The sequence below is a fragment of the Salmo salar genome, chromosome 16 (genome assembly GCF_965601325.2).
Source record: "Salmo salar chromosome 16, fSalSal1, whole genome shotgun sequence".
NCBI lineage: Eukaryota > Metazoa > Chordata > Actinopteri > Salmoniformes > Salmonidae > Salmo > Salmo salar.
Genome location: NC_138306.1, coordinates 24263573 through 24291032, shown reverse-complemented (window position 1 = coordinate 24291032; position 27460 = coordinate 24263573). Strand labels below are relative to the sequence as shown.

The 27460-nt window shown below is 43.2% G+C and overlaps 1 long non-coding RNA gene across 1 annotated transcript in view; it reads right to left on the bottom strand.

The window, feature by feature from the left end:
* LOC106573387 (WW domain-containing oxidoreductase) overlaps positions 1-26649 on the bottom strand; it is a 256795-nt gene extending 230146 nt beyond the window's left edge. Inside the window, exons 1-5 of the long non-coding RNA XR_006759697.2 lie at positions 26117-26649; positions 23930-24642; positions 22660-23306; positions 15798-20374; positions 11934-12036 (exon numbers count right to left, since the gene is read on the bottom strand). This is a non-coding gene — a long non-coding RNA (WW domain-containing oxidoreductase). The remainder of the gene's footprint in view (positions 1-11933; positions 12037-15797; positions 20375-22659; positions 23307-23929; positions 24643-26116) is intronic.
* Positions 26650-27460: the final 811 nt, after the last annotated feature.

Genomic DNA, 27460 nt, shown 5'->3' with positions numbered 1-27460 from the left:
GTTAGTGGAGTTTCATCCACTAACAAAACACACACACCTCCCCGCTGGCACACATAAAGCAATATTGCCCTGTGGTCCCCTGTAGACCTGGGCCCTAATAAAGGCTTACGGTCTGAAGGAAACAGCTCTGACACCTCTGAGCCTCCCTCTGCACGCACACACACACACACACACACACACCCACTGACACACACACACACACACACACACACACACACACACACACACACACACACACACACACACACACACACACACACACACACACACACACACACACACACACACACACACACACACACACACACACACACACACAGAGGGACTGGCTGTGGTCACAGGTCGTGGCGTGCTGGGTAGTTTGTGTAATCTCTGTAGTCTAGTAGTGGAACAGACCAGAGCAGAGCAGAGTTTAACCTGTAATATCTTCCCTGCTCCCATGTTGCCGCTTGTAGGGTTTTACTACAGGGGAAATTACACCTGTTCTCTGATCTGAGACCAACACACACACACACACAAGTTTGGATTACAAAGCCAGGATACAAGGGAACCAAGGCACACATCTCTCAAATATAAACACAAACAGTCACTAAAACAATCACAAAAACATACAAACAAATCACAAAAACAATCACAAAAACACACACACCAGTAAAATACTAAATCCTGAACTGTGTAGGTGAGGTGTGTATGTGAACTGTAGTTGCATTTAGGCCCTAGCTGCCACAACATCACTGATCAACAAAACGTTTTATAGTGGTGCTTCACACTCCATTAAAACCCTGATTCTGCTAAAAAAATATGAGGTTCCCTGACGGCCATAACAGACTAACAGCCTGCACAGCTCTCATCTCCTCACAGGGTGACTGCAGGGTCACTGGAATACAGATGCTACTATGGTGCTACAGTACTTTGTTGTCATGGTTATGCAATACCACCGCAACCCCCAGCTATGGATCATACACATTCTGAAACAGATTTAGTGGACAAGAAATTGTGTGTTAAAGACACACACACACACACACACACACACACACACACACACACACACAACCGATGACAGATCTGCTATCTTAGTTTGATCACTCGGTGGTCACAGGAAATGCAAACTTGTAGAGTAAGTTTTAAAAGGAATTACAAACTTTAGAAGCCTATTTTAAAATGTCAGACTTGATTTGCCTTAACGAAAAATGTATCAACCCCTACAAAAATGCCCATTCATTATGATCCACATAAGAATTAGCATTTCCTGTTGCAAATTATTATTCACTGCACCTGTACATAGCCCATCTATAATTTAGCACATTCCTCTTCCCCTACTGTATTTATTTATTTATTTATTTTGCTCCTTTGCACCCCATTTGTTCTACTTTGCACTTTCTTCCACTACAAATCTACCATTCCAGTGTTTTACTTGCTATATTGTATTTACTTTGCCACCATGGCCTTTTTTGCCTTTACCTCCCTTATCTCACCTCATTTGCTCACATTGTATATAGACTTATTTTTCTACTGTATTATTGACTGTATGTTTGTTTTACTCCATGTGTAACTCTGTGTTGTTGTATGTGCCGAATTGCTATGCTTTATCTTGGCCAGGTCGCAATTGTAAATGAGAACTTGTTCTGAACTTGCCTACCTGTTTAAATAAAGGTGAAATTAAAAAAATAAAAATAAAATGTTCCTGCTGTGAGAAACTGGTCAAATTAAGATTTGTACAAGCAGATACAGAGCTACTGTGTTAGAATAATACCTGAATGCCCTATTACAAGCAGTATATCATGCTATGCACTGTACTATCATACATCACTTCTAGTAGAAATCTGCTGCTCTGAAACTCCTTTCACCTGGGCGCCAGGGTCAGTAGCCTAGCGGTTAGAGCATTGGGCCAGTAACCAAAAGGTCGCTGGTTTGAATCTCCGAGCTGACAAGGTGAAAACGAATCTGTCGATGTTCCCTTGAGCAAGGCACTTAACCCTACAGATGTAAGATCTTCATTTAAAATCACTCCTTTCTTGCTGACAAATGTCCTGCACAGCAGGAAATTCAAACTTGTAGTGTATTCGAGTTTTAAAAAGGCTTCTTAAGTTTATAATTTCCACTATGAAATTTCAGATTTCAGTCATTTCAGATTATAACCCACATAATAATTCACATTTCCTGTTGCTGCAAGATTATTTAAACACACATCAGTCCACCCTGCCTTTATGTACATACCTCAAATACCTCGTACCTCTGCACATTGACCTGCTACTACCTGTAGATATCTGCATTCTTGTGTCTTTTATTTTATTCCTGGTGTTACCATTTTATTTGTATTATTATTATTTTTAAACTCTGCACCGTTGGGAAGGGCTCGTAAGCAAGTATTTCACGGTAAAGTCCACACCAGTTGTATTCGGCGAATGTGACAAATAACATTTGATTTGACACACACACAGCCTATTTACCTCTATATAAAAACCCAGGGTAGAGGACAGAGAAGGGGATGGTGTCTGGAGGGACTCAGTGCTGGTAATAGGAGATGAGGAGAGACAACGTCAGACTGGATGGAGCTCACAGAGACAGTCAGTCACTATCCTAACATCAAACATCTCATTAGGTCTAATTACTGCTTGGAACACATGTAGACACATCATAGTGTTAGTCCTTGGTAGACCTTCAATGGTCTGTCCTGGGTCCTTAGATGAAGATAACGGACCTTGAAGATGTCTAAAGAATATTGTCGTGGTGCCGTTAGACTTGAAATATGGCGTGGGTGTGTGACTGTCTCCATATTCCACAACACTACGATGGCACCTTGTTCCCTACGTTGACTACAACAAACGGCAGACAGACTGGCAGCCATAGCCAGGCTAAGCCCAACACCTCCTGGATTAAAGCAGACTCTGTAGTGTTCTAAAGACAGGCTGGATCTTCACTGCTCTGCTCCAGTCAGCACTAATAAAGACTGGCCCGGCAGTTAAAAGCCTACTGATAAAAGCCTACTGTAGATGTGAGGAACCTTTCACCTAAGACGTCTTTAGGAGCACCCTCCCAGGGTGAGAAAGGAGGAAGACAGAGAGAACGAGCACAGATGGAGAGAGAGTTTGAAGTCCTAATAGGGTTCAGACAACAAGGGCCAGGTGGTGTAATATCCATAACGTCTGAGCCATGCCCCACAGTGACAGCGTCAGTCATCTAAATCAACCAGACTCTCCCCATCTGACCCCTGGCTAGTGACCCATCACTCTAAAACACACACCTTCACGACAGGCCTAAAAAATACTGCATATCCAGCAAGATATTATTTGATTTATTCAAAATGATTCCTCTACGGCTCTTTCCATAGAACATTTTCCTATAGCTCAGTGTGGTCAGTGCAATTAAAACCCCGGCCCTCTCCTCTTCAGAAGACAGAGGGGCTTCTTACTAGACAGACGTAAGACGGCTAACTGTGCGTGCGCGTGATAACTATGCAGTCCAGTCCGCTCCTGTGTGGAGGGAGTGAGTGAAGAATGCCAGCGAGGCACTTTAAGGTTCATTTAGGCTCTCCTCTTCTCCCTGGCCACTCTATTAGCAGTCTGGAGAGAGGAATGTATGTCCCAAGCCAAGTAAAATGCATAATCAAGCATTTTAAACAAACACCACAGTCTCTCGCTTATGTCACACACACACACACTCACACAGACACACATACGGAACAACACACGCAAATACAGACACGTACACAGCCACACACACAGTTATGTTTGTCCACACACACACGATCATCCAAATGCCTTCTGTAAAACCCTCCATAATATCTAGCCTGGTTATATTACACAATATTCCTCCATATTATGCCCCTGTGTTATATCCTGCTGAAATCCCCTACAGAGTACGGTGGTAAGGCCAGTGTAGGTGAGTGAATGTGTGTGTCTGCTCTGAGGAGAGATCAGGGAAAGAAAGAGGGCTGAGAGGACGAGGCGAGTTCTCCCATCTCATTTACATCACGCCACCCCAAGCCTCTCTCTCTCTCTCTCTCTCTCTCTCTCTCTCTCTCTCTCTCTCTCTCTCTCTCTCTCTCTCTCTCTCTCTCTCTCTCTCTCTCTCTCTCTCTCTCTCTCTCTCTCTCTCTCTCTCTCTCTCTCTCTCTCTCTCTCTTCTCTCTCTCTCTCTCTCTCTCTCTCTCTCTCTCTCTCTCTCTCTCTCTCTCTCTCTCTCTCTCTCTCTCTCTCTCTCTCTCTCTCTCTCTCTCTCTCTCTCTCTCTCTCTCTCTCTCTACTAAACTAATGCATGGATGGGTGGGTGTTTATGGCTGAGCAGGAAGGGTAAACAGGAAGTAAATAAATTAAGCGAGAGATGTGAAAGTGTCCCTGGAGAACAGGAGACAAGCTACTAATATGTGAGGAAACAGACCAATTTGCAGTGCGTGTCGCTGTGGGAATAGGACAGAGGCCCATGAATGATTCTGCTCATGTAGCTGAGACGAGAGGAGAGGTGAGAGGAGGAGGAGGGAGGACCGTGTGCTTTAACGTAAGGGGTATTTATGGGGGTTTGAGGATCTGAAAGGGGGTTCTGGGCCAGCTTATGTAGGCCCATGTATATGCATCTAAAGCTACAGTAGACACTGTTATCCCTGTGTATGAATTATGAATGGACAACAAAATACATTTTCAAAGTGCTAAGAGGGCTGTTTAGAATAAAGTATAGTTTTTCTTCAATAATTTGATGATTCTAAAATGAGTAAAAAGACCACCTGCAAGCAAAAGCATAACCTCAAGTGTGTAAAACAAGATGAACAAAGAGAGCGAGAACGAGAGAGCACATGGGCCTGCTCACTGACCTGGGAAATGAGGTCCAATTTCCTCGCTAGTTCTGGGAAGGAACGGAGAAAAAGAAAGCGAAACGGAGGGGGTAGCGGAGGAACACAGGGGGAAGTCTTGAGCACTAACTAAAAAGAAAAGACAAAAAAAACGGAGAGGGGCACAAGGAGAACAGAGGGGAGAGGTGACAGTCTTTGGAGTGCTAACTAAAAGAGAGGCATCCTGAGGCCCTGTGGGGTGGTGTGTGTGTGTGAGTGTGTGTGTCAAGGTCAGCATTTCATATGTGTCACTTCCTGTTGGCCAGTGCGGCAGGAGCGTTGCTTGGCACTAGGGCCGCCAGCGGGGAAGACTGGCACAGGAGGTTACCACACTGGGACACACACACACACACACACACACACACACACACACACACACACACACACACATTTCTCTGCAAACTAGTTAGGGTCTAGTTGAGAGTAAAGTCCATGACAGTATTTGTGGCATACACACCGGCCTATAGCACGTGCATACTGTACATATGCACTAATGACCACAGACATACAGGTATAACCTCACATGACAACATACAAGATCTCTCACACGCATACACACAGAAACAAACACACACTTTCCGGTAGAACTTTGATGCTGTGTGTGAGGACTGGAGAGCTCTGCTTAGGCTTGGGCGATATACTGTTTATACCGTATACTGAGGTATTTACTACTGCTTAGGCTTTGGCGATATACTGTTTATACCGTATACTGAGGTATTTTGAAATTCTGTCAGTATGATTTTCAATATGATTTTTTTTTTTTTTATAGCGGCCCTTGTGTGCACTTTCAGTAATAGCGTATACCCCGGTATGGTACTGAAACGGTATGAAGATCTGGATACCACCCAACACTACTGCACTGTCTCCTCTCTCTCCTCGTCTCCGTACCTCTCAATCTGCCTTCGTCTGTGGATGACTGACGTATGTTTGCCTGCCTGGCTGAAGGGAAGCCTCTCACTGCACCTGCTCTGGACTACTTTTGCTCGGACAACACTAACAGCCTCAGTGACTAACTATTCTGTCTGTGTGCTTATTTTGTTGCCTGTCTCCCCGGCCCTGGCCGGTGTTAATGCGGTTGTTTGACATTGCAGGCAGAGGGCTTTCTTCTCCCAGCAGCCCCGGTGGACAGTAGGCTTTACCCTAATTGGTTCCTGAGCACAACCCTCCACAGCCGCCAACATCCATGTTAATGCCCCGACACACACATGTTCACACACACACCCGTCTGTAAAATACACTCTGTAAACAACAAGAACAGGACAATCAGTGGCTAGCTGACTAATTAACATCCTCACAAAACATCTCATTAGCATTTCCTACAGAGGGGAAGGAGAAAGTGTGTAAGTGACATTCTGCACAGCGGCCATGGGCCTTGGTAGGCCCACCAATCAGAGGGCGGTATCTCAGGGGAGTCCATTACGCCTCTCCATGGGGGGCGGCGGAACCAAAGATAAGCAGAATTTTAGAGGCAATCAGGAAAAAGAAATCAGTGGGCCAACGCAGTTTAACCAGAAGCTTAACCTGCTTTACTGTGAGTAGAATATCAGATTCTGTTTCAGAGGCACAGTGGTATGGAGCTGTATAGTTCACAGGAGATGAGTGGACAGTGCATCAACCAGTCAAGGTACAGACATATGTCCCAGCTGCATTGCAGAATACTGAAGTGCAAAAACGGATACCATTTTGATTGTTAGGATATCATGGCCTTCTTCAGAATACTGTACGTCCCAAACTTTACAAAGAGGAGGAAAATTACACAAATCCGGTCTTCCAAGAATCAGTGGTGTGGGTGTGTTTGTAGGAATAGCAGAGAGGAGTGTGATTCCCTGAACAGGATATGACCCCTGACCTGTGTTCCAGCCTGTCTGTCCTGACCCCTGGTATTATCCTTCTGTCACCTGACTGTTATACCCACTGTCAGGACCCCGTGACCCAGCACTCATCACACAGCTACTACTAACACTACACTGGGCTTATGATAAAGTAGCCTATTATGAGCGAACAGAGAGAGAGAGAGAGAGAGAGAGAGAGAGAGAGAGTAGGGGGAGAAAAAGAGCAAGAGAGACAGAGAGAGAGACAGAGAGAGAGACAGAGAGAGAGACTCCTACTGTAATCTGTGTAGCAGTCCAGGCAGGAAGTGGGGAGGGGGGTCAGGGTCAGCTGCTATCGGGACAGCAGCTCAGCTCCTGCCAGTCCTGACTGAACTCAGGAAGTAGATTACCTTTTCATGACCTTTTGTCTAAAAGACCCCAAAATATATCCTCTTATCACAACGACCTTAGCGTAGGTGCATGGGAAGAGGAGGAGAGACATCCATCATAGGACAGATTAATCCTCCTCTCCATTCTTCTGCTCCATCTATTAATAATGTCGCCGGAGGGGAGAATTTGCTCCCAAGATTTATTCTGATATCGTGACTTTTATTCATTAACCTGCAATACGGGCCTTCCTTTTAGCAAGGAATATATATTTTACTGCAAATTCTCAGCACATTGACTGAGCTTGTTTAGACTGCAAATTCAAGTACTCGTTGACCTATTGTAAAAATACTTTGTGAATGAGGGTTTACGAACATATTAAATAAACATGAATGTGATGGTATACACTCCTCTCCATATTATGTATTTGATGTATTTGGACAATCTTTTTTTTATTTTTTATTATTTGGCTATATTTTAGATTTGAGATTGTTTCATATTAGGCAACAGTACAGAAAGGCATCTTTAATTGGAGGGTATTTTCATAAATATTTGTTTTAACGTTTAGAAATGAAAGCACTTTATGCATCTAGTCCCCCCATTTGAAAGAAGTCAGAAGTATTTGGACAAATTCACTTATAGTGTATTAAAGTGGTCAAAAGTTAAGCATTTGGTCCCCTAGTTTGATACACTACAAGTGAATAAGTCCAAATCTGTCTTAGGAAGAGAGATCTGGGTTGAGTTGAAATGGCAGGTCTTAACATGGTCCAAGCACACCAAGACAATCGTGAATAAGGCACGACAAAACCTATTCCCCCTCAGGAGATTGAAAAGATTTGGCATGGGTCCTCAGATCCTCAAAAGGTTTTACAGCTGCACCATCGAGAGCATCCTGACGGGTTGCATCACTGCCTGGTATGGCAACTGCTCGGCCTCCGACCGCAAGGCACTACAGAGGGTAGTGCGTACGGCCCAGTACATCACCGAGGCCAAGCTTCCTGCCATCCAGGACCTCTATACCAGGCAGCGTAAGAGGAAGGCCCTAAAATTTGTCAAAGACTCCAGCCACTCTAGTCATAGACTGTTCTGTCTGCTACCTCACGGCAAGTGGTACCGGAGCGCCAAGTCTAGGTCCAAGAGGCTTCTAAACAGCTTCTAACCCCAAGCCATAAGACTCCTGAACAGCTAATCAAATGGCTACCCAGACTATTTGCATTCCCCCCCCCCCCCTCCCCCCACGTTGCTGCTACTATGTTATTATCTATGTATAGCCACTTTAATAACTCTAACTACATGTTCATAATTACATTGACACTGTTGCCCCCCGCACATTGACACATTGACTCTGTACTGGTACCCCCTGTATATAGCCCCATTATAGTTATTTACTGTTGCTCTTTAATTATTTGGTAATGACATTTTCTTAAAACTGCATTGTTGGTTAAGGGCTTGTAAGTAAGCATTTCACTGTAAGGTCTACACCTGTTGTATTCGGTGCATGTGACAAATACAATTTGATTGACATCCTGCTATCAGTCTTTCGTTCCCTCTTCTCAGCGCTCCCTCTCTCTTCTCAGTTTCTCTCACTATGCTCCCTCTCCCTCTTGTTCTGTCTCTCACTTTCTGCAATGAGCTCTCTCGCTCTTTCCCCACTCTCTCTTTCACCCCCTCTCTTGCTCCCCCCCTCCCGGTAATCAACCCAGTACTAATGGCTTATTCTTTCTGCTCCAGCAGACACATCCCACTTGTTTATTTTCCTCCACTAGTAAATCTGGGGGTACGTCACAGGCGCTAAAATATTACCGCTATAATCTCAGGTAATTATCTCTCTCTCTAACAGCCATTCCATTGCAGAGTTTTCTGTAACTCTAGCTGATGTGGGATTCAAGGGTTTCCAGTTTTTGTACTGTATGTGCAGGTGAATAAAGCTCGCAGTGTGTACTGTATGTGCAGGTGAATAAAGCTCGCAGTGTGTACTGTATGTGCAGGTGAATAAAGCTCGCAGTGTGTACTGTATGTGCAGGTGAATAAAGCTCGCAGTGTGTACTGTATGTGCAGGTGAATAAAGCTCGCAGTGTGTACTGTATGTGCAGGTGAATAAAGCTCGCATTGTGTACTGTATGTGCAGGTGAATAAAGCTCGCATTGTGTACTGTATGTGCAGGTGAATAAAGCTCGCAGTGTGTACTGTATGTGCAGGTGAATAAAGCTCGCAGTGTGTACTGTATGTGCAGGTGAATAAAGCTCGCAGTGTGTACTGTATGTGCAGGTGAATAAAGCTCGCAGTGTGTACTGTATGTGCAGGTGAATAAAGCTCAGTGTGTACTGTATGTGCAGGTGAATAAAGCTCGCAGTGTGTACTGTATGTGCAGGTGAATAAAGCTCGCAGTGTGTACTGTATGTGCAGGTGAATAAAGCTCGCAGTGTGTACTGTATGTGCAGGTGAATAAAGCTCGCAGTGTGTACTGTATGTGCAGGTGAATAAAGCTCGCAGTGTGTACTGTATGTGCAGGTGAATAAAGCTCAGTGTGTACTGTATGTGCAGGTGAATAAAGCTTGCAGTGTGTACTGTATGTGCAGGTGAATAAAGCTCGCAGTGTGTACTGTATGTGCAGGTGAATAAAGCTCAGTGTGTACTGTATGTGCAGGTGAATAAAGCTCAGTGTGTACTGTATGTGCAGGTGAATAAAGCTCGCAGTGTGTACTGTATGTGCAGGTGAATAAAGCTCGCAGTGTGTACTGTATGTGCAGGTGAATAAAGCTCAGTGTGTACTGTATGTGCAGGTGAATAAAGCTCGCAGTGTGTACTGTATGTGCAGGTGAATAAAGCTCCGTGTGTACTGTATGTGCAGGTGAATAAAGCTCGCAGTGTGTACTGTATGTGCAGGTGAATAAAGCTCGCAGTGTGTACTGTATGTGCAGGTGAATAAAGCTCGCAGTGTGTACTGTATGTGCAGGTGAATAAAGCTCGCAGTGTGTACTGTATGTGCAGGTGAATAAAGCTCAGTGTGTACTGTATGTGCAGGTGAATAAAGCTCGCAGTGTGTACTGTATGTGCAGGTGAATAAAGCTCCGTGTGTACTGTATGTGCAGGTGAATAAAGCTCAGTGTGTACTGTATGTGCAGGTGAATAAAGCTCAGTGTGTACTGTATGTGCAGGTGAATAAAGCTCAGTGTGTACTGTATGTGCAGGTGAATAAAGCTCAGTGTGTACCGTATGTGCAGGTGAATAAAGCTCGCAGTGTGTACCGTATGTGCAGGTGAATAAAGCTCAGTGTGTACCGTATGTGCAGGTGAATAAAGCTCAGTGTGTACCGTATGTGCAGGTGAATAAAGCTCGCAGTGTGTACCGTATGTGCAGGTGAATAAAGCTCGCAGTGTGTACTGTATGTGCAGGTGAATAAAGCTCAGTGTGTACCGTATGTGCAGGTGAATAAAGCTCAGTGTGTACCGTATGTGCAGGTGAATAAAGCTCGCAGTGTGTACCGTATGTGCAGGTGAATAAAGCTCGCAGTGTGTACTGTATGTGCAGGTGAATAAAGCTCAGTGTGTACTGTATGTGCAGGTGAATAAAGCTCAGTGTGTACTGTATGTGCAGGTGAATAAAGCTCAGTGTGTAGTGTATGTGCAGGTGAATAAAGCTCAGTGTGTAGTGTATGTGCAGGTGAATAAAGCTCAGTGTGTAGTGTATGTGCAGGTGAATAAAGCTCAGTGTGTAGTGTATGTGCAGGTGAATAAAGCTCAGTGTGTAGTGTATGTGCAGGTGAATAAAGCTCAGTGTGTACTGTATGTGCAGGTGAATAAAGCTCAGTGTGTACTGTATGTGCAGGTGAATAAAGCTCAGTGTGTACTGTATGTGCAGGTGAATAAAGCTCAGTGTGTACTGTATGTGCAGGTGAATAAAGCTCAGTGTGTAGTGTATGTGCAGGTGAATAAAGCTCAGTGTGTACTGTATGTGCAGGTGAATAAAGCTCCGTGTGTACTGTATGTGCAGGTGAATAAAGCTCCGTGTGTACTGTATGTGCAGGTGAATAAAGCTCCGTGTGTACTGTATGTGCAGGTGAATAAAGCTCAGTGTGTACTGTATGTGCAGGTGAATAAAGCTCGCAGTGTGTACTGTATGTGCAGGTGAATAAAGCTCAGTGTGTACTGTATGTGCAGGTGAATAAAGCTCAGTGTGTACTGTATGTGCAGGTGAATAAAGCTCAGTGTGTACTGTATGTGCAGGTGAATAAAGCTCCGTGTGTACTGTATGTGCAGGTGAATAAAGCTCAGTGTGTACTGTATGTGCAGGTGAATAAAGCTCAGTGTGTACTGTATGTGCAGGTGAATAAAGCTCAGTGTGTACTGTATGTGCAGGTGAATAAAGCTCAGTGTGTACTGTATGTGCAGGTGAATAAAGCTCAGTGTGTACTGTATGTGCAGGTGAATAAAGCTCAGTGTGTACTGTATGTGCAGGTGAATAAAGCTCCGTGTGTACTGTATGTGCAGGTGAATAAAGCTCCGTGTGTACTGTATGTGCAGGTGAATAAAGCTCAGTGTGTACTGTATGTGCAGGTGAATAAAGCTCGCAGTGTGTACTGTATGTGCAGGTGAATAAAGCTCAGTGTGTACTGTATGTGCAGGTGAATAAAGCTCAGTGTGTACTGTATGTGCAGGTGAATAAAGCTCCGTGTGTACTGTATGTGCAGGTGAATAAAGCTCAGTGTGTACTGTATGTGCAGGTGAATAAAGCTCAGTGTGTACTGTATGTGCAGGTGAATAAAGCTCAGTGTGTACTGTATGTGCAGGTGAATAAAGCTCAGTGTGTACTGTATGTGCAGGTGAATAAAGCTCAGTGTGTACTGTATGTGCAGGTGAATAAAGCTCCGTGTGTACTGTATGTGCAGGTGAATAAAGCTCAGTGTGTACTGTATGAGGCTGACAGCCTTGCTGGCCTTGGAGACGTTTCTACAGGCCAGGATCACATGGGCCCCATGGAGGGCAAACGACTTGGCTGTCTCAAAACATACACACAGAGAGGAGAAGAGGAAGGGAGGGAGGGAGGGAGGGAGGGAGGGAGGGAGGGAGGGAGGGAGGGAGGGAGGGAGGGAGGGAGGGAGGGAGGGAGCAACATAGAGAGGGTGGAGGCAGAAAAGAGAGAGACAGGGAGAGGAGGGAGACAGAGTAATGCTTTAAAGATGAGTTATTTTGGGAGATAATGTAGAGATACTCAGGGCAGTTGACTGTGAAGGGGTAAAAGATGGGTTAGAATCCATATCTATGTTGCATATAATTTATATCACTGAGGAGGGAGCCAAAGGGTCTACTGGGGAAAGTTAATCATGTCTCTGTGAAGTGATGACACTGATTGAATTAATGTGGTTCAGGGCTTCACCCGCTAGTCCCCGATACAGTTATAGGAAACCAACCACAAGCCATCTCAGAAGGTATCACTACCCACTGACTGTACTGAGAGAAACATGGAGATTCATATTGGTTGGAGTGGTAATGCGGTATCAATTACACTAGCAATAATAACAATGATGTTGATGATATGGTTAACAACTGAAGTTATAGAGAAGACAACTAGAAAATCAGAACCATTCGAATGACTTGAGAAGAACTTTCATATCAAACCTTGGTGTGATATTCTAGCACTTCAAAGACTGACTGATAAGAACATTTATGACATCAAAAGTTGTTCTGATAGGAACTGGATTTATCCAACTCATGTAGTCACGATAAAACTAACAAAAAAACCAAGATAGAGACGGAAGTTATTTTCTAAGTTGCCGGTCTAAATGGGTCATTTCAACCCAGAGGTAGAATTCATTTACAAGATAACATTTTCCTTAAATCATATATTTATTTCTTGTTAAGAAGTCGATATTAACAGCGTGCAATAAACCGTTCAGTATCCACTCATTTACACATCTTTAATAAACAGAAACACACACACGCGTAGAGTGGTGAGTGACAGACCGATAGGGCAGGTTTGTGCACACTAAGTGGTTGTGGCGGAGAGGAGCTGAGAGGAGGCACGGCAGACAGCCAGTATCACAGCCAGCGTGGATTAAAACCAACCGGTAATTAGATTAGGTCTTAATCTGATTTTCATTAAGTGGAGAACTAGGAGGCCTAATTGTGAGTGGAGTGTTAAATAGTAATATCTATTAAAACTGTAAATTGGAGTGGGATTGGAGGGGCTCTCTGACAACTGAAGCATGGAATTAAATCATATGACACCTTACTGAGAGAGGAGAGAGAGAGAGAGAGAGAGAGAGAGAGAGAGAGAGAGAGAGAGAGAGAGAGAGAGAGAGAGAGAGAGAGAGAGAGAGAGAGAGAGAGAGAGAGAGAGAGAGAGAGAGAGAGAGAGAGAGAGAGAGAGAGAGAGAGAGAGAGCTGTCCGTGCTAATGGTCCCCTCACAATAATAACAACATGAAAGAAGTGGAAGAGTTGCACTCTGACATTTAGATAAAAATAGTAGATAAACACTTGTTTGAACAGGCATACTTACATACCAAGTGTACTCTATTTCTATGCCCCCCCCCCCCCCGCCCGCCCCCCCCCTGCAGTTAAAATACAACGTGAGAATTATTACATAAAATGTGAAAGTTTCTCAACCAATATCTGATTTACGTTAAACAAAGAACCGGAAAGCAACAAACCCAAGGTTGGACTTAAACTTACAAATTATAAACAGCAATCAGAACAGGAGGGTAGGCAGGCATGCATGCTACAGCTTAAACAACGATTATTCCATCCTGTCTAAATTGAACAAGAACACTGGCAGCTGGGTAAACAACGCCACCTCACACTCACTTGTTGTGTGTACCAAGCATGAAAGTGAAATTAATCGACACCAGTGTTTTCCATAATGGAGTACAAATGAGAATTTGGCAGCAACAACAACATGGGCGAGGGAGTTGTGTTTTCTTCATGACAAATAACAAGGACTTGACATTAATTGTGAAATAACGAGAATGACGTTGGTTTACAGAGGCTTCCCGCCCTCACGCCTGTGTTTCCCTTGGTGCCGAGATTAGTTCCTGGTCAGGTGAACAACAGGGGAGGTTATTTAGCGTGGCACCCAGACTGTAGAACATGACAGGAGGTCAGGCTGAGGTGTGTTCTACTCAGGGATAAAAAGAGGCCATGTAATACTCCTCAGCAAGCGTTTAGAGAAACACAAAGCACATTTTTCAGGCTGGTTACCCAGACCCAGATGAAGCCTACTCCAGGATTAAAAAGCATTCTCAATGGAGAAGTTTCCTTAAAAGTGCTTATAATCCAGACTACCAGCAAATGAGGACCAGAGAGTTACAGCAACTTTGCTCAGATTCACAGCCTCCATCATTATAATACTGTATTACTACTGTACTGTATAATCAGTGTGAAATCTCTATCAACCAGTGGGTGGATACTCTGCATGGTACATTAGGATCCTGGCCATCCTGATATCCCCAATAATGAGTGTGATTTAACGCTCTGTTTGTCCGTATTCCCTCCGTACACAGGTGTATTGGCTCAGCCTAATGAGATCATTACCAGTAAACCTGTTTATTTGGCAAATGGAAAAACAACTCTACATCTGCGTCCAAAGGAGCATTTAAGTAAAATTAGTTGTGTTGATTTGGGCAAAGAGAGCTAAAATCAAATCAGATTCTCTCGCTCCCTCTCAAAAAGAATGGCCCCTCCTCCACACCTGCTCTTATGAGCGCTCTAATTCTCCTCCATTCCAACTGCAGTACTTCCATTAGTTCCAGGGAGGTGGTGTCACCCCAAAAGTGGGATGTATGGTTTGTAATTACAGCCCAGGGGTGAGTTGTTCCAACTGAGAGGCCTGGAGTGCTTCTATTACCCCTGGCCTGACCCCTCTTAACCCCCACCTTGCCCCACACACTCCCCTCATGCTCCACATTGCATGGCCTTTCACACACACCTCCATGACCCCCTCCCCACTCCCCCTGTGACCACCTACAACTCCCACCGCAATCTCTCATCAAGGCCTCCCATCACACTGGTCACCTCAGCCTTTACCTTTACACACACAGACAGACTTCATCATGGCCTCCAATAACACCGGTCAACCCTGTCCCTACGGTAACGGGTTACACACACACACACACACACACACACACACACACACACACACACACACACACACACACACACACACACACACATCACTGTCATCAAAATCCACCCTCCCCTTCCCGTAGCTCTCATCTCATCATCCCCACACTGTAAACCCGATGGGTCTATAAACTACTTGACTACACACAATAACCCAGTAGCCTTTCATTTGATTCCACTGAGGGGCTTTAAGCACATATATGTATTCCATCCTCTCTCTAACCATTCCAGTTAAATGATATTAGAGCTGTAATCATTATCGAACCCTCCTGGCCTCCAGCACAATTCCTCACGTTACACCGGTTTGGGTCTGCATTGTGAATTTGGTCCAGGGTTAATAAAGTTGAATAATTTGACTAACCAACCATAACTGGTTCTCATTATGAAGCCAGTAAACATCTTCCTCAGAGAGGACATGAAATTCCTGTTGTAAAACTCCATTTCCTCCGTTAGAATAACACCAGTTATCTCCAAGGAGGAGACAGAGGACTTTACACAAGAGATTGTCCCACAGTGAAGATGTATACATACACGCAAGCTTGTTTGCACACACAGTGTATACACACACACACACACACACACACACACACACACACACACACACACACACACACACACACACACACACACACACACACACACACATTACAAACTTGCGCTGCATGCCCCCGTCTCCAGAAGCATCTTCTTATGCATCTACTTCCTCCTAGTCAATCCCAGTATGAATAATGAATCCCCTCCTTACCAAGCGGTTGGTTTAACGCATGGCTGGGCCACTCAAAGGGTTCCTTATTCACAAACAGCAGTGGTGCAATAAATACCAGGGCTTTGCTGCCAATTTAATGGCAGTTATGTTTGACAAATCTGCCTGAATCTAATGCTCCATCACAAAGCCTGACTATGGGCTTAATCTGCACACTGAGCCTCCCTCCTCTCCGCTACGCAACTGGCTGCATCAGTTTAGTGATATGTCCTTCCAGAGAGAGGAGAAAGCAGGCCTAGCTCATAATCCACACAACACAAGGATCAACAGAAACACTGAACAATGAATAACAAATAACATTTAAAGACCTAAAACACTAAGGGAATGATGTTCAGAGATAGAGATATACGCTACATCTTTCAGTCCCTAATACCTTGTTATTCACTAGTTGTCCCTCCTAACTCTTCTCTGCTTCTTACTGTGACATTGATCCACCACCAACACCATGTGAAATTCACAGCATGACTGAGACAGGGGGCTTTCCCAGGTCTCTCTCTCTCTCTCTCTCTCTCTCACACACACACACACACGACTGGGGAAAGCTATTTAGATACAATTCTCAGCTTGTTCAGACACTTTAGACAAAGTACCACAACTGTAAACCAGCAATCTAAAATGTCCTCTATAAAATCGTACAATTCATGTCCAATTGAAATCAAACCACAAATCATGCACACAAAAAAATCTAGGTTATCCCAGTGAAATGAAATGTTCAGCAAATGTTAGAAATTAAACGTACATCTTAATAAAAAATAAATGAATCAAACTGATAAAAAAAAAGAATAAGAATTCAATAATCCTTTTACAGAAGTCTTATTTGTGGAGCCCGTCCTGATGGATACGGATGGGTTGCATGTAGGCCTGCTGTAGTGAGACAGAGAGGGTCACTAGGACCATAACTAACCATTACTAAACCATATGTCATATTATCAAGTTAATAACATGACACCCCAGAGAACTACACTCCTCCCGTGAGCACACACAGGCCCTACAGAGTATCTAGCGCACACATATAACACTCTGAATGGATGTAGATATTTCATACAAATATATGCTTCGCCTCATTCACATGTTCTATTGTCAGTAGTGAAGATATGATATAAACAGAACCTGTCACATTGTTCAGTATGGATGAGAATAGCCTTAACAGGTGTGAACATGCAGAGGACAAAGTGTTGACAGTTGGCAGGTTTGGTATTATGAAGAACTAACAATAAAACTTGTAATAAAAGTTTTTTTTAAAAGGTGACAATATTGATGGGCTCTCAGAATTTGAACAGAGGAGACTACCTTCCCCTGGACCATGCAGAACCGCTACAAATAATGCTAACAATCAGTGAGCTGGGTAATGTTAGCCACTAACCATGCAGACCGAGTGTTGGCAGAGGTGAGCTTCAATCCACCAATCACAAGGAGGTGTGATGTAAACAACCATTTAGATTTCCCACACGTGGAGGCCCCATGATCCTGCTCGGCTGCTCTGACTTCTCCTGCACCAGCAAGCTTGCCTTTGCCTCAAAAGGAACGTGGAAAATGTTTTCCTGCCTGCTCTAAATGTTTAGTAACTCGGTTGCTCTTAGATTATTTTTCATCCTCCAATTTGTTTGGTCAACTTTTTGGCCTGTTCTCTGTGAAATAGGCCACCAGAGTTTTTCAACCTTGGCTTAGTACTGGCGTGCTACAGTAGCTGACTATCTGTGCTGTTGTGATAATTTCCATCTGCCTGGAGCCTTCCTCCAATCTCTGTCTTATTGTTGATGCTTCCCCTCGTTTCCTGTGCCCAATGCCGCCTCTGGATTATTGCCTCTGGAATCAATCTACTTTGGATTTACCTCACTATATTGGATTAGCTGACTCTCCCTCGGCCTATGAAATGGCCTCTCCTTCTGAAACCCCTCTCTCCTTGGCTCTTCTTTGGTAGCTAATTTAGCCGTCAATCGGTAAGTCTCCGCTCTCTATAGTTTCTATCTGCTGGCTTTTTTAGTGTGTGTTCTGTTGGTTCCTACCTGTGCTATACTAGTTGCTGTTGTTCTCTGGCTTACTACATACAGTTGAAGTCGGAAGTTTACATACACCTTAGCCAAATACATTTAAACTCAGTTTTTTACAATTCCTGACATTTAATCCTAGTAAAAGTTCCCTGTCTTAGGTCAGTTAGGATCACCACTTTATTTTAAGAATGTGAAATGTCAGAATAATAGTAGAGAGAACGATTTATTTCAGCTTTTATTTCTTTCATCACATTTCTGGTGGGTCAGAAGTTTACATACACTCAATTAGTATTTGGTAGTATTGCCTATAAATTGTTTAACTTGGGTCAAACGTTTCAGGTAGCCTTCCACAAGCTTCCCACAATAAGTTGGATGAATTTTGGCCCATTCCTACTGACAGAGCTGGTGTAGCTGAGTCAGACTTGTAGGCCTCCTTGCTCGCACACGCTTTTTCAGTTCCGCCCACAAATGTTCTATAGAATTGAGGTCAGGGCTTTGTGATGGCCACTCCAAAACCTTGACTTTGTTGTCCTTAAGCCATTTTGCCACAACTTTGGAAGTATGCTTGGGGTCATTGTCCATTTGGAAGACCCATTTGCGACCAAGCTTTAACTTCCTGACTGATGTCTTGAGACGTTGCCTCTATATATTGACAATTTTCTGTCCTCATGGTGCCATCTATTTTGTGAAGTGCACCAGTCCCTCCTGCTGCAAAGCACCCCCTTAACATGATGCTGCCACCCCCGTGCTTCACGGTTGGGATGGTGTTCTTCGGCTTGCATTATGGCCAAACAGTTCTATTTTTGTTTCATCAGACGAGAGGACATTTCTCCAAAAAGTACGATCTTTGTCCCCATGTGCAGTTGCAAACAGTAGTCTGGCTTTTTTATGGAGGTTTTGGAGCAGTGGCTTCTTCCTTGCTGAGCGGCCTTTCAGGTTATGTCGATATAGGACTTGTTTTAATGTGGATATAGATACTTTTGTACCCGTTTCCTCCAGCATCTTCACAAGGTCCTTTGCTGTTGTTCTGGGATTGATTTGCACTTTTTCGCACCAAAGTACGTTCATCTCTAGGAGACAGAACGCGTCTCCTTCCTGAGTGGTATGACGGCTGCGTGGTCCCATGGTGTTTATACTTGCACACCATTGTTTGTACAGATGAACGTGGTACCTTCAGGCCAGACTTGTGGAGGTCTACAATTTTTTTTCCTGAGGTCTTGGCTGATTTCTTTTGATTTTCCCATGATGTCAAGAAAAGAGGCACTGAGTTTGAAGGTAGGCCTTGAAATACATCCACAGGTACACCTCCAATTGACTCAAATGATGTCAATTAGCCTATCAGAAGCTTCTAAAGCCATGACATCATTTTCTGGAATTTTCCAAGCTGTTTAAAGGCACAGTCAACTTAGTGTATGTAAACTTCTGACACACTGGAATTGTGATACAGTGAATTATGAGTCTGTAAACAATTGTTGGGAAAATTAGATAGGTAGATGTCCTAACAGACTTGCCAAAACTATAGTTTGTTAATAAGAAATTTGTGGAGTGGTTGAAAAATGAGTTTTAATGACTCCAACCTAAGTGTATGTAAACTTCCGACTTCAACTGTAGCTATGTCAACCATGGTAGTTGGCCAACTAGGCTAGTTAGCTGGCTAGGCTAGCTAGCAGGCTAAAATAACTAAGTTTAGCTGGCTGGCAAAGATAACTGCATATACTGGTAGCATTATTTTGTTTTAACTGGGTAGATGGTGTTATGTATTTCCAAAACGTTGGTTTATGTTAATGTAGTGGTAAGCAACTGGCTGACCCATGCAGTGTGAAAGTAACGTTAGCATGCTGTTAGGACTAATGTTAGCAGGCTAGTAGGGCTAACGTTACCAGGCTAGTTGGCTAGCAACCATGCAAGGTGATTTGAAACAAGAAATTCATAAAGTATGCGCTTGTAAGTTGGCTGACAATTTGATTGAAAACAGTGCAATAAGTGAAAAAGCATTAGTACTAATAAGTGCAAATGATTTAGTTTAATTTGAAGTTATATATTTGAAGTTATTTCTGTTGGAGTTTACATTACAGGGAATAGGCTGGCTTGCCGGGTCCTCCATATTACGTCACAACCAACAAAAAACATTTTCCCAGCATGACTTCGGCATTCTTTGGTTTTATGTAATAACTAGAAAAATAGAAAAGTGAGGTGTAACTTCGCATGGGGACTTTTGATGGATATACTATGTTACATATACTATGCAAATCCATGTTACATGTGGTTACGTTTATGCTACCTAGCATTTAAAGACAAGCAGTACAGTGGAGCCTTGGCCTGTAATTACAGTAACTGTGTAGAGTTAGTTGAATGGAGGATAATGAAGGCTAGAGCAAGGGCTATTAATGGGGATGGATGGGATGCTTGAGTCAGGGTCACAGTCACTACAGGATCAATGGTACACATACAGGTGGACCGGAGGGCTAGAGAACACTACCTTTACACACAGAGAGAGAGAGAGAGAGAGAGAGAGAGAGAGAGAGAGAGAGAGAGAGAGAGAGAGAGAGAGAGAGAGAGAGAGAGAGAGAGAGAGAGAGAGAGAGAGAGAGAGAGAGAGAGAGAGAGAGAGAGAGAGAGAGAGAGAGAGAGAGATAGGGGGAAAGAGAGAGAGAGAGAAAGAGAGAGAGAGACGAGAGAGAGAGAGAGAGAGAGAGAGAGAGAGACAGAGAGAGAGAGAGACAGAGAGAGAGAGAGCGAGAGAGAGAGATAGGGGGAAAGAGAGAGAGAGACAGTGACCATTCATTTCCATTACTGCAATTAAAGACACAATAGGGGTTCTTACTAGTTTTTAAATTACAAAGGAGGGAGGGAGAAAAGAAGACTAATGCTGTGAATACAGAACAGTGATCACATTAATGAGACGCACCACAGTCCTGTATCACCTTCCAGCAATATTACCAGCACCTATTCAGGCCTGTTCACAAAACCATACCGCATTACATTTCATGCATAAATGGCCTCATATGTACATTCCCCATGCATTAAGAGCTAAATTAACACAGTAAAATGGAAACATGTCATTTAAATAATAGCCCGGTAACGTTATAGTGAAAAATACATGTCATTGTATTGCCTGTTGAAACAATTCCCTTGACCAAATGAATGGACACTATTGATGCAATTAAAATTCCCACTGTGTCTAGTCAATTGGCATAAGCACATTTCACACATAGGCCATGGGGATGTCAAGAGAGCTCGCTACTGGTGGCAATTACTATTGGCATACTGTTCATTATAGCAGATTAATTAATATACAGTACACTGGGAGAAAAGTGGAGGATAAAGGTACATGTAAATGTGTGTTCATTAGCCATTGACACTTCAGAAAAAACATTTAACTGTAGACAATATTAGTAATAATAATAATAATAATAATAATAATAATAATATCAATGGGATATTTTGTTTATAATTGTGTCTGATAATTTTAACTGAAAAACAAAAACCTCCGTCACTGAGGAACATAAACTAGAGACAGGGCGCAATGCATCACAGTTAATCAGAATCAATGGACCAACAGCGAAACCTATAGTTCAAATATCAAAGTGTGTTTTTGATAAATTAGATATTCTGTATCTTAAAGTGGCAATCTGCAGTTCGAACAATAACAATGAGGCCACCAGCCACTGATTTGGTAAACAGCTGAGGGATGGGGATAGAGAAACGTAACCACTCAAATTCATAGATAGAGCTACGAACACAAGGACTGAGCATTCATGATATCAAAATGATAGTTTTAGCCATGTTTTGAGGACATACAGTGTTTGTTTACATTTAAATTGTTTACAAAGCAAAAACAAATAAAAACAGGCTTATATTTTGGGTTCTGATGGGGTACAACAGTTAAACTAAGCTCATTAAGCATTATAAGTTATATTCATCAAGAGGTACTGGGTATATATATCAATAATTCATATGTCCAAAAAATGGATGTACCAATCACAGATTGCCCCTTTAAGAGAAACAAAAGGACCGAGGTGTGTAAAGCTCAGTGTACTATTCTGATCGCCACATTCCATCTGAAAGAGCTTCTGTGCCCTCTTGTGGAGAAAAAAAACAAACACCATCTCACTCACTGGAAAGTGTCTTGGCAAGAGGACTATAAAGTACATCAGCTTTATCCAGTTGACAATAGGCATTTTGTGACAGTAGGCCTATATGTTTTTGCATTTGACTAGTCCATTCTTACGTGGTAAAAGTTGTTTCCCTCCAATGACTTCAACGTCAAATCAAAGTTTATTTGTCACGTGCACCGAATACAACAGGTGTAGACCTTACAGTGAAATGCTTACTTACAGGCTCTAACCAATAGTGCGAAAAAAAAAGGTTTGTGTGTGTGTGTGTGTGTGTGTGTGTAGGTAAGTAAAAGAAATAAAACAACAGTAAAAAGACATTTGAAAATAAGAGCAGCAAGGCTATATACAGACACCGGTTAGTCAGGCTTATTGAGGTAGTATGTACATGTGGGTATGGTTAAAGTGACTATGCATATATGATGGACAGAGAGTAGCAGTAGCGTAAAAGAGGGGTTGGCGGGTGGTGGGACACAATGCAGATAGCCCGGTTAGCCAATGTGCGGGAGCACTGGTTGGTCGGGACAATTGAGGTAGTATGTACATGAATGTATAGTTAAAGTGACTATGCATATAAGATAAACAGAGAGTAGCAGGGGGGCAGGGGGAGGGCACACAATGCAAATCGTCCGGGTAACAATTTGGTTACCTGTTCAGGAGTCTTATGGCTTGGGGGTAAAAACTGTTGAGAAGCCATTTTGTCCTAGACTTGGCACCCTGGTACTGCTTGCCATGCGGTAGTAGAGAGAACAGTCTATGACTGGGGTGGCTGGGGTCTTTGACAATTTTCAGGGCCTTCCTCTGACACCGCCTGGTGTAGAGGTCCTGGATGGCAGGCAGCTTAGCCTCAGTGATGTACTGGGCCGTACGCACTACCCTCTGAAGTGCCTTGCGGTCGGAGGCAGAGCAATTGCCGTACCAGGCAGTGATGCAACCAGTCAGGATGCTCTCGATGTTGCAGCTGTAGAACCTTTTGAGGATCTCAGGACCCGTGCCAAATCTTTTTAGTTTCCTGAGGGGGAAATAGGCTTTGTCGTGCCCTCTTCACGACTGTCTTGGTGTGTTTGGACCATAGCCAGAGTTTTGTATTTTGTTCTGCACTGTATGTTTTCCTTGTTGTTTTGTTCCTTCTTTAGAACAACGGGTACAAACTTGACAGTGGTGCAGAACCCCTGGCCCAAAGTAATATATATATATATATATATATATAAATGCCATTAAGGGTGGGAAGCTAAGTGCTGAGAAAGTCTTCAACCTCTCCTGTTCAGTCAGTCTGAAGTCTTGACCATTATAAATCTGAAAACAACAACACTGTTTCACAACCATCTCTAGTGATATATTCACTCCATTTACAAATCCAGAACTTTAGGAAGAGGAATGATTTGAATATAAAGACAATTAACGATTTTATGTTTGTTTAATTTCCCTTGCTCTGTTGTTATCTCCCTGCAACTGAAGCGGCGACTGTGGATGAATAGCTTCTACTTGTGCTAATTTACACAGAGATGAAGAGGAAATGCATTTGTTTCCAGGGCCATTATACAGTGAGCCATGCAATTGCTCGCCACAAATGGCCGTCATTCATTACAGTTAACAATGACATACAATTCAGCTCAGTTAATGAACTTCAATACAATCATGTTGGGTAATCATGTTGGGAATGATTTGTTCAGTCTAAGTGTATCATTCTGGAGGTTAATGTTGATGAATGCCTGGTTATAAAGGGATACAATTAAGCTTTGGCTTGCAGGGGGAAGACAGAGAAGCACTGTCCGGACTGGACTAAAAGGACTGTGGTGCAATACCCCCACCTACTGGTGAAATAATGAAGGTGCACTTCCTAACTATCAAGGCACAAATACAGTAAGTTAATTACACACAGACACATGTGCACTGCACACACACAGTGCTAAACTCACCAATGCCAGAGTTGCCCCCGGTGATGAGGACCACCCTGTCTGAGAGGTTGCAACCCTGCAGGATCTCCAGGGCTGCTGTGTTACTGTCGTAACACGTCGGCTTCACCAGCACATCCTCCACCGTGAACGCCTGCCGTGGGTGAAAGTAGGTATTCCCCTTGTTAATGTGACTGTTAGGGAAGGGGCAAAGGGAGAGGGGAGCATGAAGGAGAGAGAGAAAGAGCAGCGGGGAGTAAGTTTGATGTTGTATGAACTTGCGATAACTATTACGCTAAGTGGTTGTAAGCATGCTCTGAGAGGTCTCTCTCTACCGAAACAAGGCCTCATGAACAGTCTCAGGCAGGCAGGCAGTGGGGCATAGATAGGCTGCTCACAGCCATGGGTCAAAAGACTTTACAGCAGTTTCCACTGCTATTTACCTGGTATTAAACAGGAAATGCACAAACAATTGCTACTTTCTGGTACATTCCTATATGAAATGGTGCTCATTGGAATGAATCCCAAAGAAACAAACAAGTATTAGGTTGTCACTGTGTAATTATCATGTTACCTTGTAATTTATTTGTAAATGCCTGGTAAATGTATGTACTGTCAAATAAAGTGCTTATTTTCATTTTTTACTGCCACCCCTTAGCTTGCTAGTTGTTCAGGATATCAGGAAGAGAGGATCTGTCCTTTATCGTCTGTCTCCTGCTCCCATCCATATGGTAGATCTGTGGGGAAGAAAACCCTCCCGTTAGTCATTCAGAAGCAAGAGTCATACCATTAAATCAATATCTGTTACTGAGTGCCATCCTAACAGAAGGATAACTCTACAATCGCAGAATTATATTTATCAGTGTTTTAACCTCTCACTATGAACATTCAAGTGCACCCAGTTCCATAAGAAAAATCTGGTGAGTCTTGTACACATTAGGTTGGGTCTAGGGATGCAAATGTTGGTCAATTTTCCTGCCGATTAGCTGATCCTCATTAACCGGTCAACAAACGGTTACATTTTTTTTTTACCAAACGGTAAAATAACTTCACCAATAGAAAATACTATCAGAGATCTGTATATAATGACGAGATGCTTATGTTTCCGCCCTAAGAATGGGCGTAGGCCCAAAAAACACCCATAGAAATGCATTGGCGAGTGAAACCTCTGGCTTCGCCTCTTCCTCTCTGATACTATGCTGCATACAAGGACCGGGCATTTTTCATTAATAAGAGCTTAATGAAAACATGCAACAATAGTAAGCCTATCGTCTTACTGTCAACAGGCTATAATTGAAGATGTAACTCCTGTAATGAAGCCGCTAAAAAAGACGTCATTTTCAAACATTTGCCCAAATGCAATCGCGGAAAACACGGTTCTAAACTGCGCACCAAATGCGAGCAGTTCCATATGTGACAGAGATGAAAATCTCCGTTAAATTTAGAAAGAGGGCGAATCTAATAGCAACTACTATGATCGGTTGCTAATATGACAAGGATTGTGCCTTTGGCTTCTGGACAACGAAAGAAAGTTGATATGAAAACCAATAGAACAGGAGAGAAATGCTGGTTAATTGCAAGAAGTCTTTATAAAATAATTGCCTCCACGTTTCTATGGATGGATTTTCGCAAGGTAAGGCGTTCAGGTTTCAAACAATTATACTGCCTCAAACTCGCATTGCAAAGTGGTGGGTGACGTGCTGATAGTTAACGGTTGGCAGGCTATAGCATATGCATCCGAATGGGAGGCGCGCTTTACGAGTTGAGAAATAAAAATAACTTTTTTTAATCATGGCATTTGAAATTGTTATTTGCTGCGCAATGACTGGTCTTACAAAAGCAGGTTTCACTCCAGTAGCCTACAGACTTTTTGAGTAGTTACTCTCACGCTGACAGATGGTAGCAAACTATGCTCTGTATGCTGTGCGCGTGATACCTAAAATGCGTGATGATTAACGAAAATACCCACGCGCCAATTTGATTCTACACAATTGTGGAAATTAACCTATAGACCGATAAGCATTACAGGTCAATGTATTTTCGGCTGCTAATAGGTTAACCGTTAACACCCTTAAGTTGGGTCCAATGTGCATAAGTAATGACAATTACACACACGCTTGCAAAAAAGCCTATTGAATGGGGATGTACAGTAAGAGGTGGGTGGGAGAAAGAGAAAAGTTGGGAATGGGGTCAGACTGGACAGTTAGTTACCCAAAACCTAGAGCACAGCGCCTCTTCTTCCCTGTCTTGGGATGATCCCAGTCTTCATTTCCTCATGACTGTGTAGAGGGGGATCCATCAAACTAGCTAACTGTTGCTGTTAGTTACTAACAGCATCAAAACAAAGCTTCTCTGCTCTTCTCTGTGGGCGATATTGAATCGATAAGGCTAGTATGTTCAAGAACTGGTTTATGGCAAGGATAACACTGCCATAAAAGCAAGCGGCGCTGGTGGTGGATGAGACCGTAGAAATGGACTGGTTCATTGAAACTATGCGCAATAGTTCATTTTAGCTTACTTCGCATAGTAAACCCATCCATCCTTCGAAGATCTCTCTTCCCATCCTGGAGACAACTCATCCTCGCTGTCTATCATCCATGCCAGCATACTTTAAAGCTGTCATCGCCCGTGTTTCTTACGAATACAGAGTTACAGAAAAAATGGCAATCTATATTTTTGCAGAAGCGAAGGAGCCTTAAACCGAAACTCACGTTATTATAAGCCTGCCTCAGCACTTCCGCAACAATACTGTGACGATTCTCATGTCTGTGAAGTGTTGTTTGGGTAATGAAGTCCTGCAAGAGTAAAGTGAGGGGATTCGATTATCTTCCCCGGGTTACCAATTTGTGAGGAGTTTCTAAGGGGAAAAGTGATTGCATTCGTTTTGGAATTGGCTGCCTCCTAGGGTTGAGCCAGGTGACCCGTTCAAAGCCCACGGGGAAGTAAGCCTCAAAACAAAAGCATATTGTTTTTAAACGTGTGCATGTTTTTCTCTGACAAAACAAACACTGATTCAAAGGGGGTGTGGCGGATTTTGAAACTCTTCTGCGGTAGGATACAGATAAGTATCCTCAATGAAAGGTGGCTTTCAAGGAGGGGAGGACACTTCCGTCTACCTACTAACAAATTGACAAACTCACCGACCACTCATCGGTTTCTGGGTCACGGAGGAGAGAAGACGGTCTTTGTCAATTGAGAATCTTCCATAACATGCACAGTTTGATCTTCTCCAGGAAGTGACGTTGCAGGCTAGCTCAGCGCTGCCCCCTCTCATTGAGTAACTCAAGTTAAAGGCCGACCGGGTTAATGCAGGCTGCCATTAGCAACTAAATTTAATTATCCTTATAACTTCTTCTGTGTGAATATTTTTCTTCTTCTGAATAATCGGTTCAAAGATGTACATCTGGTGTATTAGAAGCAGTTATTGGTACCATAATTGTCTTCTAAAAATGTTTTATCAAAGATTGCACTTTTTCCATTCACTATAATGGGGACACTGCTTTCTGCTAACAAAGCCTGCAGTACCGCGGTTGGCCTTGAACTTCTGTGGCTTCA